Source organism: Mycteria americana, chromosome Z, assembly GCF_035582795.1.
Source record: "Mycteria americana isolate JAX WOST 10 ecotype Jacksonville Zoo and Gardens chromosome Z, USCA_MyAme_1.0, whole genome shotgun sequence".
Lineage (NCBI taxonomy): Eukaryota > Metazoa > Chordata > Aves > Ciconiiformes > Ciconiidae > Mycteria > Mycteria americana.
In genome coordinates, this window is record NC_134396.1 from 63,876,453 (window position 1) to 63,891,577 (window position 15,125).

Below are 15,125 nucleotides of genomic sequence, written 5' to 3' on the forward strand. Positions count from 1 at the left end.
ATATAGGTCTATAAGGCACCTAAGGAAAGTGCATCCTTTCTATGCACTCCCCAGGGCAAACAGTGGTGTACTCCTCTGTATTTAATGTGAATTTCAGTCAGCATAAAAGTTATGTGTAAGTCGTGGGCACACGTTACAGTGTCCTCAAGCCCCCCGTGATATCTCTTCAGTCCCCTCTCTATTGGGAGTGCCTAGCACCAAGACAGCTGCAAGCAAGATGGTACAAGATCACATAAGGGATTAGGAGCACAGCTCTAGTAAAAATCTCTGGACAGCCATCAGAAGCAAGGAACCAACTAATTAAACAGAGCCTGCTCCGGGTGCCCTCCTGCTGGCTCACAGGATCTTAAAGCACTTGGAATCCTTACATTAAAATTGTCTTCTATAGAAAGTGGTTCCCTGGTGGATTGTCACACATCTTTCTTCTCTCTTCATACACTAGCTCCGTTGATTAGCAGTGTGTAGTCCAGCTAGGGAGGAGAAGAGGAGAACCACTCAGGATGAGCTAAGTAAGTGTAGCCTTTCTTAAATTTGGGAGACCTCTGTATCTGGGGAGTCACTCTAGAACCAGGATTCCTGAGCAAGTCCCCTTTCTCCCATGCACAAATTTTGTCCAGGCCAAAAACCAGAATCTGGGCTGTTTTTCCAGTATTTGTGAGTGTCTGGTAGTCTATTCAAAGAGTAGCACTGTGTAACGCAGCAATAAATATCTCTGAATGCGCAGTCAATATCCAGGCATCCTGAATGGCAACAACGACACGTGTGCAGATCTATTTTTTCTGTGTACAACCAGTGAATCCAAAATGACCTGAAAGCTTCAAAACCTTGGTCCATGATTTCTGCGGTCAACCTGCTTGTGCTCACCAGTTCTGGGTGTTCTGGGCACACCTGTAAAATGATCCTCTCTGCATGCTCAGTAAATCCAGCGTGCATACGTAGTGCTCACCATGGAACTGGTGCACAACACGTATGCGTTGAGATGACATCTGGTAGAAATATGGGAGCCTTATACAACAGTGTTAATGATTATTATGTCATTACCCCAACTGAGAGTCTGATGTGGGATAAAAATCCTGTGTCAGATTTCTGCTTGAGGCATTTTGGCTCCAGCCACAATGTGTAAAGAATCTTTCACAAGATAATGACATTTGACCACCGTTGTAAGACTCTGGTCTACACATTGCTGGGTCAGTTTCTATTACTTCTGGGCCCTCCAGCTGCACAGAAAGAGCAAGTGATTTGAGTTGCTTGGTTGCAAAAGGGACAAGGCAAATGTACGTTAGAGTTTGCCTGCTTGAGTAGTTGGATCTGGCCCATCTCAGTGCCTTCAGTGCTAAACAATTGTGAATTTGCTTAGTAAACACCTGAGATGTGCCAGAAACTGGAGAAATAAGTGAGATAAAAAAGAAGGACATGCTTTGAATTGCTTTCATGCTTATCTTTTCAGTCAGTAAACAAGCGCATGGATAGCGTCTCCAGATTCTGCAAAGCTCTGTCAGATGTGTGTTCTGCTTCCTAAGGTTTGCTGTTAGTGACAGAAGATGCTATTCAGGTCTTGTCAGTGTTGCAATAATTTACTCTTCCTTTCCCTTCCACCTGGAAGAGCAAACTGGAGACAGAAGGGAGAGAGAGAGAGAAAGAGAAAAATAATATTGTTGTTATTACTGAGAGGATAGAGGGGATTTTCATGAAGGAATTCAGCTAAGGATGCAGATCTGAGCTCTCACGTGTGTACCATACCTCTTTTGTTAGCTCCAACAAGTGCCTCTCTGAGTGATGATTTTGCTCACCTCTTGCAGCCATGCAAAAATTCAGGCTTCTCATCTAAGCTGGTCCTTTAAAACTGTCCATGACATTAACTGGGGTCCATGGGAGACTGCTACAGGTGATTTGAACTTTGTGTCTTAGGAAGGGTTGAATCACAGGAGGTGCCCGTTTCTCTCCTTTAGGGTAAAGTGAACCACTTTCCAGTGTCCACGTGATCCCACGTGGGACAACAGGGATAGTGTCGTTGCCTGTTCCCACCTTTTCTATCTGGGCAACAGTTCCTCAGGGCAATGGAGCTGGTGCTGCGGAGCCTGGCGTACCTGTCTCAATGGGCACTGAGCTTGGGTAGAGCTGGTCGGTGATACTTTTGTTTAAAGAGTAATTAGAAGAAAAAGAGATTGCTTCTGTTTTCTTTAAAAACCTCCAAGTATTCCCCAGAGGGCACAACATGAAGGCTGCTACATGCAGGATCCTAAGGACGACTCTTGACACCTTCCTACCCTTACCACGGACAAGGCAACACCTGTGAGATTTGTGGGAATCGCTATTACAGATAATCCTTCAATGAGATAGTCAGAAAAGTGGCTGAAGGTGCTTCAGCATGTGTGCCAGGCACAGCTCCTCCCTCACGCAAATCCTTCCCAGTACTGCAGGGCAGGCGGCGGTGCAGAGGTACCGTGTGGGTCAGAGAGCTGATGGCTGAGCACCGATCCACCCAAGAAGTCTGGGTTGGTGTCTCAGTCGCACATGGAGGAGGTTGTTCCTCTGTCAAAAACACTTATGTGTTTGATTAAACATGGATGATCAGTCCTGGCTTGCAAGGCTGGTCACACCAGGTGGGATATGGTTCCCAGAATCTGACAAAGATTTACGTCAGAAGGCATCTCTGGAAGTTTCCAGTCCAACCCTGTGTGCCCAGCAGGGCTCACCAGAACGCTAGGTCAGGTAGCTCAGGCCCTCATCCGGTTGAGTGCTCAATATCTTCAAGGACAGAGATCCCACCACCTCTCAGGTGCCTGTCCCAGGGCTTCACTGCTCCCATGGAAGAGTTTTCTCCTCACAACCAACCGCTCTTGCAGCTTGTGCTCTGGGGCTTTCTGCCCCATCACCAGGCACCTCTGAGAAGAGTCTGGCTCTGTCTTCTCTGTAATGCTCTTCAGGCAGTGGGAGACTGTCACTAGGATCCCCCTCAGCTGTCTCCTTTCCACACTAAGCAAATTTTCCTTCATACAGGTCATTAACTATGTTTTGCGGAATGGCTTCAGCCAAGAACGTCTCTTTAAAACAGTCAAAAATTTGTTAATCTCCAGTCAGGAGCTGGTAACAGGCAGCGTGAAGGCAGGAAATATTTTCTTCAGATGGTACGAGGCGGCACGCTGATTGGAAGTCACTGTGGCCAGTTTTTAATGACGATAGTAATGATTAATGATGCGTGAGGATGAGGTGGGGCAACGGGGAGGTGCAATTCTCTGTGAATGGTTCACCACGGTTGGCTGTCCCAGGAGAGGATCTCATGCTCCTCCTTACTCAGCATCACAGTTTGGCCTGTTTGCTGGGGCAGGGTATGTTCCTCCTGACCACAGCAATATTTGCTTTGGTGGCTTTTCTCTTCTCCCATTACTTTGTCCATCCACTTCTGTGAGTTTGCCTTGTGGGTTTTCGAGCCAGGCAAAACTGCTGGATCTACAATAACTAACGGTAATGGGTCACATAGCTGGGTTGTGTATGGTAAGAAGAAATACCTCCTCTGGCTGAATGTAAAGCTGCCGTCTGCTAGTTTCATTTGTTGCCTCTTTGTTCTCGTACTGAGAGACACGAGTAGTTATTGCCTATTGACCTTCTCCTTGCCTCTCATCACTGATGGGATCTACTTTCACTCTAGTCATCTCTTTTCTAGACCAATGTGTCTTGATATAGTTGGCTGACGAAGAAACTCTTCCTTACTACTCATCATCCTCCCAATATCTTTCTGTTCTTTTGCAGTCCTTCCATCTCCTTTCTGAGCCAGGGAGGTAAAGGTTATTACACCAGTGGCATTGTAGGAGGCATGTGAAAGAGGAGACTTAAAAGGAAGTGTTCGGATATGTTTAGCAAGGAGGATAGAAGTGGCCAGTTGCTGGTTGTTTATCTAACGTTTTCTCTGGTTGTCTGAAGGCTTCTCAGTGATGTAGGCAAAAATTATGACCTGGTCAAGATCTTACCAGTATCACTGTCACCTTCTTCTTTGTCCAGGCCCTCATCCTTTAGGCATCTTCAGCAAAGGTCCCAGTGATAGTGTAACCATTTCCATATTGCCTAATTTTCTGCCTGCCAAGATGTGTTTGAAAACAGAGACAGTCCCTTCCCCTGCCCCGAGGACGAGAACTATATTCTTATGAGTGCACTTTTGAAGAAAAACTGCTCCTTTTATTTCATACGTCTCTTTTCTTTCCTGTCTACAGTGGTCAAAAGGTACTGTTTCAAGGTGGCATCTGAAAACTCACTCTCACTCATTTGCCACTGCCAGGTTAACACAGATTGTACCATGACTGCCCCACAGGCGCAATCTGGAGATGTTTTCCATATTTGTTGCTGGGGCCAGCTTCAGAATCCAGACCAATCCCATGTGTGGAAATGGCTTTGTCAGGTCCAGGTGCTGAGATGAGACAGGGCACTTCATCAATGGCCTTTAAGGCAGAGGCACCCACAAGAGTTACTCCACAATAGGACTAGGAAGACTGGAAAGTAGAAGAGACCCTTCAGAGATGATGTGACCCATGAAGTGAGGCTGCTGGAGAAACATCTTGCAGAAGACAGTTCTTGCAGTGGCTTGCCATGGGCCATAGAGGGCCCACAGCAGGTAATACTGGAGTCATTCTCCCTGCAAGCACTTTCGTGTGTGAGGGTCACAGCAGAATCCTCAAGCCCTGAAAGCAATTCAAGTCAAGCTAATACCACAGTTATTAAAGCATCTGAACCTGTTGGTTTTACTATTAGAAAATGGCTTCTCAGACATGGCTGGAAGAAATGGAGCTATTTTATTTTCTGAGTTGCCTTCTGCAGAAGAAATGGGGGTGGGGGGAGTGTTTGGGGAGAGGAGTGTTAAAGCTCAGCTAAGGCTGAAAAGCACTCAGGATTGTAGACAAGGGAAGGCTGGCAGGATCTTCTATCTGCTTTCAGCATTTATTAAATATGTGTAAATACATGGGTCTGGATTTGGCATAGGAGTCAGCCCCCATTTTTGCTGGCACAGCTCAGATCTCAGAAGCTTATTGCACAGGGCTTGTGGCAGCCAGAGCAAGAGCTGCTCTTTGTGCAGATGTGGCTGTCCTAAAGTAAGCAACAGGCACTCAGGGGGGCAGCAGAAGAACAGATGAAGCAGTACTCTGTAATTTTCTACTAGGAATGATATGCTAGTGAGATGCCCTGTGCTTTTTACAGAATTATCCTCTCTTGCTGTTGGAATATTTTCTCCTTCCAAGTCATAAAATACAGCTGAAAAGCAAAAATGCTGCTTTAAGAATAGCCCAGAGAGCAGCAAAGAGCGGATTTTTGCAAACCATTTTTTCAAACCATCGTTCCTGGTCTTCCTGCCCACAAGCCATCCCCACGGTTCAAAGCACAACGGTTACGGTGATGCTTTAGATACACATACAACAGTGGGTGGCTCTGTAATGCCATGAGATCTGCACTACCTGTGATAAGAGAAAACGTGACGTGTATGCTACTTTGGCCTTAAATCCCATGGCATCTGTCCTTCCCCATCCCCCAGTTCTGCTTCATGACCCAAATCTTCACCTAAATACCATCTCTGTGCTTTCCTTTAAGTTCCACCAAAACCTGCAGGGGCTCTTGTACCTATGACAGCTTCTTCCTCTGGCTGCATACCCAAGAAAGTGTTTTAATGAAGTAGAAGATGGACAGAGGTTTTGTGCTCCCCTGTTATTCCTTGCAGCAAACGCATGCCCACTGGGGAAATCAGGTTGTTTAAGGAGTCATTGGAGATGAACCTCCTTTCAAAGTCCTGGCAGGATAAAGCTCCTTCTCCTGACAGCAATTGAAACACATGCCATGAGAGGAAACACTGGGGTAGGTGGCATCGCAGACTCCCAGGGATGGAGGAGAGCTGGCTGGTGCAGGGAGATATCATCCATACAACCTCTGCATCTGCATGGATATCTATTTGACCACATGTTGTAGCAGCTCTGCCAGCTTTTTTCAGTCTGTGGAGACTGCTGGGGTGGAGGAAGGGAGAAGTCCCACTCTTTGGGGTATGGATATTTTACACTGTGGCATGCAGTGCTGCTGAGGAAGATGGACAGGGAGATGCACCGGCTGTGTCAAGGCAGGAACACCAAGGTACGTCTGCACTGGTCACTGAAACAAGACCTAGACTTCTGTTCAGTGTTCCTCACTGTCCTGGCTGCTGCTTTGGCTCAGATACTCCCAAACAATGCCCAGGCCTGGGAGTTCTCCCCATCCGCAGCGTGGACTTGGCTATCTGGCGCGGTGGAGGGGAAAGGGGATGTAACCATGCAGATATGGGTAGGGCTATGCTGGTTGGCCTCCAAGACGTGGAATGGTCCTGGATCCTTTGGGAAACTCCTGTAACCATCCTCACCTGCATCCCTTCAAAGTCAGGCCAAGTTCAAGCACACCTGAAGTCCCAATCACAGAGGGGTCCCACCAGAGTACCTGCACTCCTGGGCCTTGGGCACCGTTCTTCCTTCACCCTTCATTCCACTGACTGAAGCCAGACCCAAGTTCCTGAGCAGCAACACTGGCTAAGCAGATGGTATGAGTGTCTATACATACTTAGGTGACATGTCGCTTGGAGGGGTGCCCTGCAGTCAGCATCGCGCAGCAGCTAGGAGGTGTTCCTGCCAAGGCTGTGGGGAATAGACCTACACCAATGTGCGATAACACAGAAACAGCATGGCCCTCTGTGGTGCATCCTCCGGGGGTATCCCCTGGAGCTGGATGAGTGCCTCTCTCCCTGCTACCTCCCAACCTGCTGTACATCACCAGGGGTGCAGACCCCAAAGGAAAGGACTCTGGAGCCTCCATGCCCTTGCCCAGGTAAGGACAGCTTTGGTGCCTTCTGTAGACCTAAGAGTTGCCACGCAACTGATCCAGCTCCCAGGCAGCTTTAGCTCTTCTGCCATGTGCCCCAGCTGTCAGGAATGTGCAGGAAAGTTAAGAATAAGTTAACAACAGTGAGAACAGGCTTGTCTGTATTGCCAGTCCTGCTGGGGGGCCCCAAAAGCCCTTTAAACATCAGGAACAGTGCTGTGCAGCACTGGCCCAGGGTAGGTGCCATCTGGCCGCTTGGGCAGGCAGAGATGCTCTTCAGCTGTGCCCAGCAAAGAGAATGGAGCTGGAAAGCAAAGAGAGAGGGAACTTGGGCCAGCAAGGGAGAAGGAGGGCCAAGGAGAATATAATTTTTTTTAATATTCTGCTCTTTGCTCCTGGTGAGAAAAACATGAGAGTCTTTCTGTGGCGCTGGTGCAGCCGGGTCTTCATCACAGCATCCATGAAGGAGAAGCAGACAGTTCTCAACCTGTCTGATTGCTGCTGTGGGCATGGTTTGTACTTGCTTCATTTCTGCCTGTCTCATTGCTTCATGGTTCATTTGGCTGAACTCTTCATACAAAATAACGTGTTAGACGAGCTCTGTGCTGGGAACATTGCGGGAAGGCACTAGCTGTCCAGGGAAGGGATGGGCAAAGGGACTCTGCTTTCAGCCTCTGTACTGACTGCCTACCGAGCAATTGTGCTTGTTTGCTTTGTCAACCCATCTAGAATAATAATAATAATAATGTTTCAAGTCAAAGAAACACACCTATGAAACCAAACCTTTCTGGCCAGCAGCTGTGCCCCCGAGCCTCCCGCAGTGCGTCCTACCGGCTTGTTCCAACTCTTTGCTTTGTGTTAAACAAGGAAGAGTGAGACTAGCACGTGCCTGACGTTTAATTGAAAAAACTTCAGTTACAAACGAGTGGAAGAGGTATTTCCCTTCCAGACCATCATTTTTGGTCCCCTTTCAGCGGTGCTGTTACGTGGGTTAAGAAGCTTAACAAGCCGAAGGATGGGTTGCCACTTTGGTTTTTTGGAAAACAGCATAGGGGGGTGCCTCTGCCGCAGCAGGGCATGGAAATGCGTGAGCGGGCTTGAGGGAAGGGAAAGGGAAAGGCCTGGGTGAAGGCATGGACTAAGAGACTAAGACTTAGACTAAGACCAAGAGAAATACGGTCTCCCCAGCACCAGCTCCCCTCTCCCATCGCTCCCCGGGCAGCCCAAAGCAGCTCCGCAGCCCGGGTCCGTTAGCGGCCGCCCCGCAGCAAGGGGGCTGGGGAGGGGGCCGGGAGGGATGGGGCTGCCCCGCACCGCTCTGGTGCACCTCCGTCCTGCCCCACCGCTGAGCGTCTGGACGGTGGCACCGGGGTGAGAGGCAGCGCGAGGGTCCATGTCCCTGTCCCAGCTGAGCCTGCTGCCAGGGTGGCTCAGGACAGGCCCCGGGGCTAGTGGCAGGCTGGCATGTGGAGGGCCACTGCCGAAGGTAGGGACTGGAGCTAAGGAAAGATTAGAGGAGGGCAAACAACTTAGTTTTTTCAGTGCTGTTAGTGGAATAAGTGAGCCGAGGGCTTTTAAACTTGTATCTCATGTCCTGAATTGCTCTTTAAGTTCTGGCTCTGAAGCCTCATGGCAAACAGTGATGGTGGCTGAGCGAGAGGTGGCTCACGAGGTGGGCTCAGAGAGAGCTCGCAGGCGTGTAAAACAAGCCCCGTTTCAAGTACTCCAAAGCCTATGAAGCTCAGAAATGCTGAAGGCTTCCCTACATCCCCAAGTCAAACCACTGTAAAATCCACACCGGAGGGTCATAAAAATAGTGGAAAAATATAGATTAGAAGAGGAACACGTGGAGGCTGCTGGTCCAACCCCCTGCTCGAAGCAGGGCTCACCAAAGCTAGGCCAGGTTGCTCGGGGCCCTGTCCTGTCAAGTCTGGAATATCTCCCAGGACAGAGGTCCCACCACCTCTTACCCAGGCCTTGTCTGCGCCACTGATGGGAAGGAATTTTTTCCTTATATCCAACCAGAACTTCCCCTGTTGCAACCCATGCCTGTTGTCTCTCGCCATTTCCTCATGCACCTCAAAGAAGAGTCTATCTCTGTCTTCTGTCTTGCTCAAGTAGGCAATGGCTGACTGCAAACAGATCCCACTGGAGCCTTGTCTTCTGCAGGCTGAACAAGCCCAGTTCCTTCTGCTTGTTCCCAAAACGTCCTGCACTCCCATCCCCAGGACATCTCTGTGATCCTGTGTTTGAACTCTCCAGCTTATCAACACCCCTCCTGTCCTGGGAAACCCAAAACTTGTCTCAAAGCTCTGATGTGCTGAGCAGAGGGGCACAGTTGCGCTCCGCAAGGTTTGGGTATGCTTTGTGCTAGCCAGTTTTCAAGACGTGTGCTCACATCATCTTTTGTTGCTGGGTCTAGAAGCTGTGCAGAAAGGAAATTGGTGGCATATCTTCCCAGTGTATGCCTTCTCCTGCTGGAAACTGTCTAGATGACTTGAGGACAGCGGAGTATGTTCGTGTACAGTAGCACGAGACTGGCTCAGAGCTCTCATTATTTGCTGTACACATTTTGAGAGTCCTGTACAAACTTCTAGCTGCACAGGGCTATATGGCTTGCCCAATTCATGTATTCTGTCCTACAGACTCGTACATGAACTAATACTGTTTTTAGAAATCCTCTGTGGAAGTACAATATGCCTGACATACTTCCACTGTTCCCGTGTTTGGAAACACTCCTTAAAGGCTTTGTATTATTTGATATTTACATCGTTTCACTCTATGTTCTTGCATTTTCTAACTGGCGTTTATTTACAGAACAGAGCGCAAGAAGTACTTTTGACAAGCACATGTAGTGACTGGTTTCAGAAAGATGGGGCAGGGCTCGCCTTACAGACATTTTTAGACTTAATTAGGAAAGGTTGTGGGGAAGAAATAGCTGCACCTACATTTTTCTGTTTCCCACTGGTTTTAGCTGCTGTAGTGTGGGATACACTTTTTTGTGTACGCAGTCAAGTTTGTCCAACTCTTTATAGGCACAATGGTACAGCACACCGGAGTCTGTTCCCAGCTTTCAGTTGGGCTGGTCTTCCTCGGAGGAATACAACTTGGGGCTGCAGAGCACCCCAAGCAGTTGTGTAGTCAACCCTCTGTTAAAGCAACAGATGCCATACCAGTGTCGGGGATTTTGTTTACGGCACAGGCTTTACATGGACATAGCTGCCTCTTTAACCTATGTCTAGGAAAGACGGTCTTTCTGCTTCACTATGTTGTGACAAACGGGTTGTTGGAAGAGGTTAAAACAGCCTTGGTACAGGGGTCTTGCCTTCTCATACAGCTTTCTGTTCATTTGCTCCTGTTTCTGCAGTGGTACAAAGCAAGAGAGACACAAGGTTCCAGAAGATTCAGCTGTCTCTGAGAAGTGAGATGTTGTTACCATAAGCAGAAACAAAAAAACCCAAAAAGGATCAAGTCTCTTGTACAGCCTTCCTGCCCCCCTTCCATCTACCAGAAAGATTTTTTTAATGCAGAAAATTATTTATTTTTTAACAGAATAGCTAAGAGATTTGACTCATCACTTGTGATCCTCCAAAACCAGCAGCTGCTCCTGTAAGCTGCTAGCTGACTAAATTCCGTACACTGCAAAGCAAGTTTGCATTTCCCCAGAGGTGATTGGAAGTGATCTTGCTGAGCTCTCCAGTATTAAAGTTGATGTATATTTCCTTGCATCCAAGGTTTTTTCCAGGATTGCACAAAGCAGGCAGAGTTTAGGAGCAGCTTTATTTCACCTTTTGGAAATGAATGACTTCTGTGTTATTTTCAAGCTTTTCGGTAGTCAGAATAGCAGATTACTCATCTGTTCTCGTTAAACAGATTTCAGGAATGGCTGAAATCCCAGGAGCTCATGTATTAAGAATATATAACAAGTTGATTCTTTTCCTTCCCTGTGCTTTGACAGAGCATTGTATCTCTGAATGGCTTTAAAATGCCAGGAACAGATCAGATGCCTAGAAGACAGTCACGTCAAGCTCTGCTTGTGTGTTTGGGGTAGTTCATTTCTATACAGGCAGGCTTCAGAAATAAGCAGCAAAGGCATCTAGGGTGAACTCCAGATCTATGCATCTTCCCAGCAGAGTGGCCACTTACACCTAATGTAATTGCTTGTAGTTAAATTGGATGTGTGTGTCTTCACTTTGTAATGTAATACATACACAGCCATATCTGATTGTGGCATTATGCCCAGTATTGCCTTCTATGAAGTATTAACAAATTGAAAGGCAAGGTGTTGTCTTATAATAGCAAATTTTTAATGAATAATGAAAGTTAAATTCCTTTTTCCCAGACCTTTGGGTTAAAGTGTCACATATTTTCCCTACCACCATTACTGCTATTGTTCTAGTTGAAAGCTGAGATTCTCATATAATCCTATGTTTTTCAGAAAAAGCAGGGTTTTTCAGAAAAATGTGGAGCAATTCGAGACTTTCAGAAACCCAGGAGAGCTTGTGGCAGCACACCCCCCCTTGTGCTGGCTGCCACAACGCTGCAGCACATTTTCATGGTTAGGTGCTAAAATGAACTGAGCCCCACTGAGGGTCACTCAACTCATGAGAGGTGTGTCAGCACACAAGGAGACATCTGAGAAGACATCATTTGCAAGTGATCCTGCCTGCAGTCAGGCTCGGGCCATAACCATCAAGGTCATACCTGTCCTTCCCCAGGTGCAGAAATCCCCTGGGGGAGGGAATGGAAATGCACTGCTAGTGACCTGGTGCATGAACTTCTCAGGTGTTCAGCAGGAAAGGGGCTGACCTGCAACCCCGATCTCTTATTGAGAAAGGCAAAGGCGAAAGGGAGAGGGGAGTCATGAACTGTTCTTTGACGCTTCTTGCTTTGAGTTTTGCATTTTGGATTCTGCACGTTAAGGAAAACCTTGCTGCTGTTTGGATTGGACTTCCCAGATCACCATCAAAACCCCAGAAGGCTTTATCTCAAAGATGACGTTTGCTCCAGGGTCAAGAAGTTTCTTTTCTCATGTCTATCTGCCATAGTGGTCTGGTGGTAATACTCTAATGATATTATTAAATAGACCTCAGTAGAGGCTTGTGGGCTCTTCAGGACCTGAAGATTACTTCTCAGTCCAGGAACATGCCTCTGTCGCTGCGGTATGACACTTGTGTCTAGCAACATTGTGGGCATGTTCTAAGAAAATATTCACTGTGGGTTTTGCATTAAATTTTGCCTGGAGACAGAGAGGAAGGTAATGCTTGGCTCATGCCTATAACTATTCAATAATCACTAGGTCTTTGTGACTTTTTTGTCTCAGCTTAATTTCATTGTTGTGAAAGTGCTCACATCTACATGCCTGAGGAGATAAATAGGCAGGCAAAAACTAAATTCCACCTGTTTGGTTACAACCATTTAGCTCCTGTTGTTGCTCACCTGGCTCTTTTGCATTGTGGTTGCAAAATTCAGGAAGGACTGAATCCCCTGGTGCTTGAGATCCTCAGTGTGTGTGCACCCAAAACAGCCTTTCCAGAAGTGCTGAACCTCAAAGGTATTGCTCATTTTAAGCTATTGCTCATTTTAAGCTATTGCTCATTGGTGTATCATGGACCATTGCTCATGGTCCATGATACACCAAAATAAAACATTTATCTGGCAGAAAAAACATGGAGGAGGAAAAATTCCGGGCTCACAAACCGTATTAGCATACTGTCCTGAAAGCTGCTCAAGGGAAAACACCATTTCAGCTCAAACTTTGGAGTTTAGAACCCATGAAGAATGGGTTTAGTTACTCCAATGTGTTGGGTTTTTTTTAAATACATATGTAACTTAAATATCTGTTATTTTATGCATCTCTAACTTAATAGGAGAAGTGGGTTATAGGTACACCAGAGAGGTACTAACACTTTTTCCATCGGTGTTAATCCTATTAGAGAGTAAGATGGGCTACCCACTGTTCTGGACTCACCAGGAGCGCAGAGCAAATTGTAAGTGCCTGCCTAAGTAATCCTTTCTATGCTGATAATTTGATTGATATGTTCTGGGCTGGTTTGTTTGTGAGAAATATATAGTATCACAAATACAAAAGACTGTCAGAGGGAGTGGTAAAATTGCCCTGGAATTACAGTCCTTCAAAATTCTAATAGTTAATGTGACTGCTCATTGCTTCGGAAATGGTTAGGGCGTGATAAAGCTTTATGTGCACATTTTAAATGCATATAAAAGATAGAATCTGGATGAGGGGAAAAGGGTGCAGCTCCCTCATTTTTGGCTTAGGGTGTCCAGGACATGATAGGGCACGTCCTGCTATTTTCTCTTCTGATAGATGTGAACTTGAAACCCAAGCCTTCAAAATGCAGGGGGGGCGGAGAGGAATGCTTCCAAAGATAAGCAAAAGAGATATTTCCACTACAACAATTAAACCTGTTGAATGTTGTATGGTTAATGTACCCCCAAAAGGTATCACAGCCCAAGTGCAGAATCTGGCTGGGATCTGGACTCCTCTATGGTCTCTGGCCAGTTTTGTCTGAATCACTCCCCTGATAGCAGCTCACACACAGAGGATCACTAAAGCCAGCAAGCTCTGCTTTTATATCTTCTGCTTTTGAATGCCCGAGACGGGATTCCTTGCTTCTAGTCACCAGGCATGTGGGAGAGCCCACATCTCAGCTGGAACCAGCAGGAGCTGCAGCCCACCGGTCTGCAAGGGGCCAATAATGGAAAGACTTGTCATGTCTCTTCTGGGGCAGAGGAGCTGATGGGATCTCTGTTAGGGGGAGGTTGCTAGCACAGGGAGTTACTGTGAAGCAGCCCTAGGCTGCCACTGCCTCTCTCCCCTTACCACTTCACTTCTCTCTCTCCATGGCGTGCACCGTCTCCTGTCTACCAGCAGTGCCAAGCTCTACCACGGCTGCCAAACACAGGCAGGGCAGTTCAGTGCTCTTCCCTGCACAGCGATGAGCTTGGGGCCCAGAAGAGAGAAACAAGTCCAAGCTTAATCCGGCTGCGATACCAGGGATGTTGGCTGGTTCCTAGAAGATGGGGATAAAGCACATCTGCGTTGTAGCCGAGGGGTGTCTGCATTTGCAGCTTCAGCTCTCTCCAGGTGAAGGAGCTGGGTTCTTTGCTGTTCCTGGAGGACTGAGTAGCAGTGAGTCCAGTGGGACTTTCTTCTCCTTCCTACTGGCCAGCAGACCACAGCCACAGCTTTCGGTTGCTGACACTGCTCTTCATCAGCACTGCAGTTGTCACCTGGAGATTCAACATCACAGTCAATCCACATGAGCTCCACCTTAAATCAGCCTGAAAGTTGAAGTTAGGGCAGGATATGGCACCTCCTTGCTAAGCTGGGTATTTTTCTGCATGCACATGACACCATAGCGTGCTTCTAGTTTCAGGGTGGAGTTCGAAATGTGGCTTCTAACCGGTAAAGCCTTTGTACCCTGCTGTCTCAGATCTACTAAATAAGTATTCAACAGAGAGGTCTTTTGGTTTAGTAGGGGTAAACTGCTCAAGGTCTGTGTCCTGTAGCCGACCCTTAACTTTACACCTCTCACACCTCTGGGATCTGAACCAGCAGAGCTCAAAGCTGTGACCCCAAAAGCATGACACAGAATTTTTGTACACATGAGATGTGGCGCTAGCTGGGGAGGAAAGCAAGCCAGGGAGGCCCATCCTGATGGCAGATGCAATGTTCCTGCCTCATCCTTTTCACTGATATGTTTTGCACTGGGATAGCATATACGCTTAATTGATTTGGTAGTAAAAAGGACTCTTTAAAATATGTGCCTGAGCAAGCCAGAAAGGCACCTTTTTTCTTCTGTCCTGTACATGACAGTAGGTAAATGATCCGAACAAATCCAGGTGCTGCCATTCCAGGCAGTGGAAGAAGTAGAGATCCAAAGTTGACTCCACACTAAAATTACTTTTTTTCTGAGAGCAATTGCAGGAAAGCTCCTAGCAGCTGTCACTATCCAATGGATTTGAAATCTATTGTACCCATGCAGTGACTGAACCAATTGTTTCATTTTATCAGCCCATGAACACTTTTTCAAAATTAAAGTGTGCTTCTCTTCTCAGCTGTGAGAATGGTACTACAATACTGTATCTATGGTGACATAACTCAGAAAGTTCCCACAGGCAAGAGCTTACATTTGTTGTTTAGTTTGCAGTGGAGTCATTCTAGGTATGATTAAATGTGTTTGTCTTTTAAAACAGGTGAAATCCACAGCCTTTAGCTACTAGCAGAGATACCTAGCTATTCATGTAGCTCACACAGTGCTAACAGCTAGTTAAGGAAATAA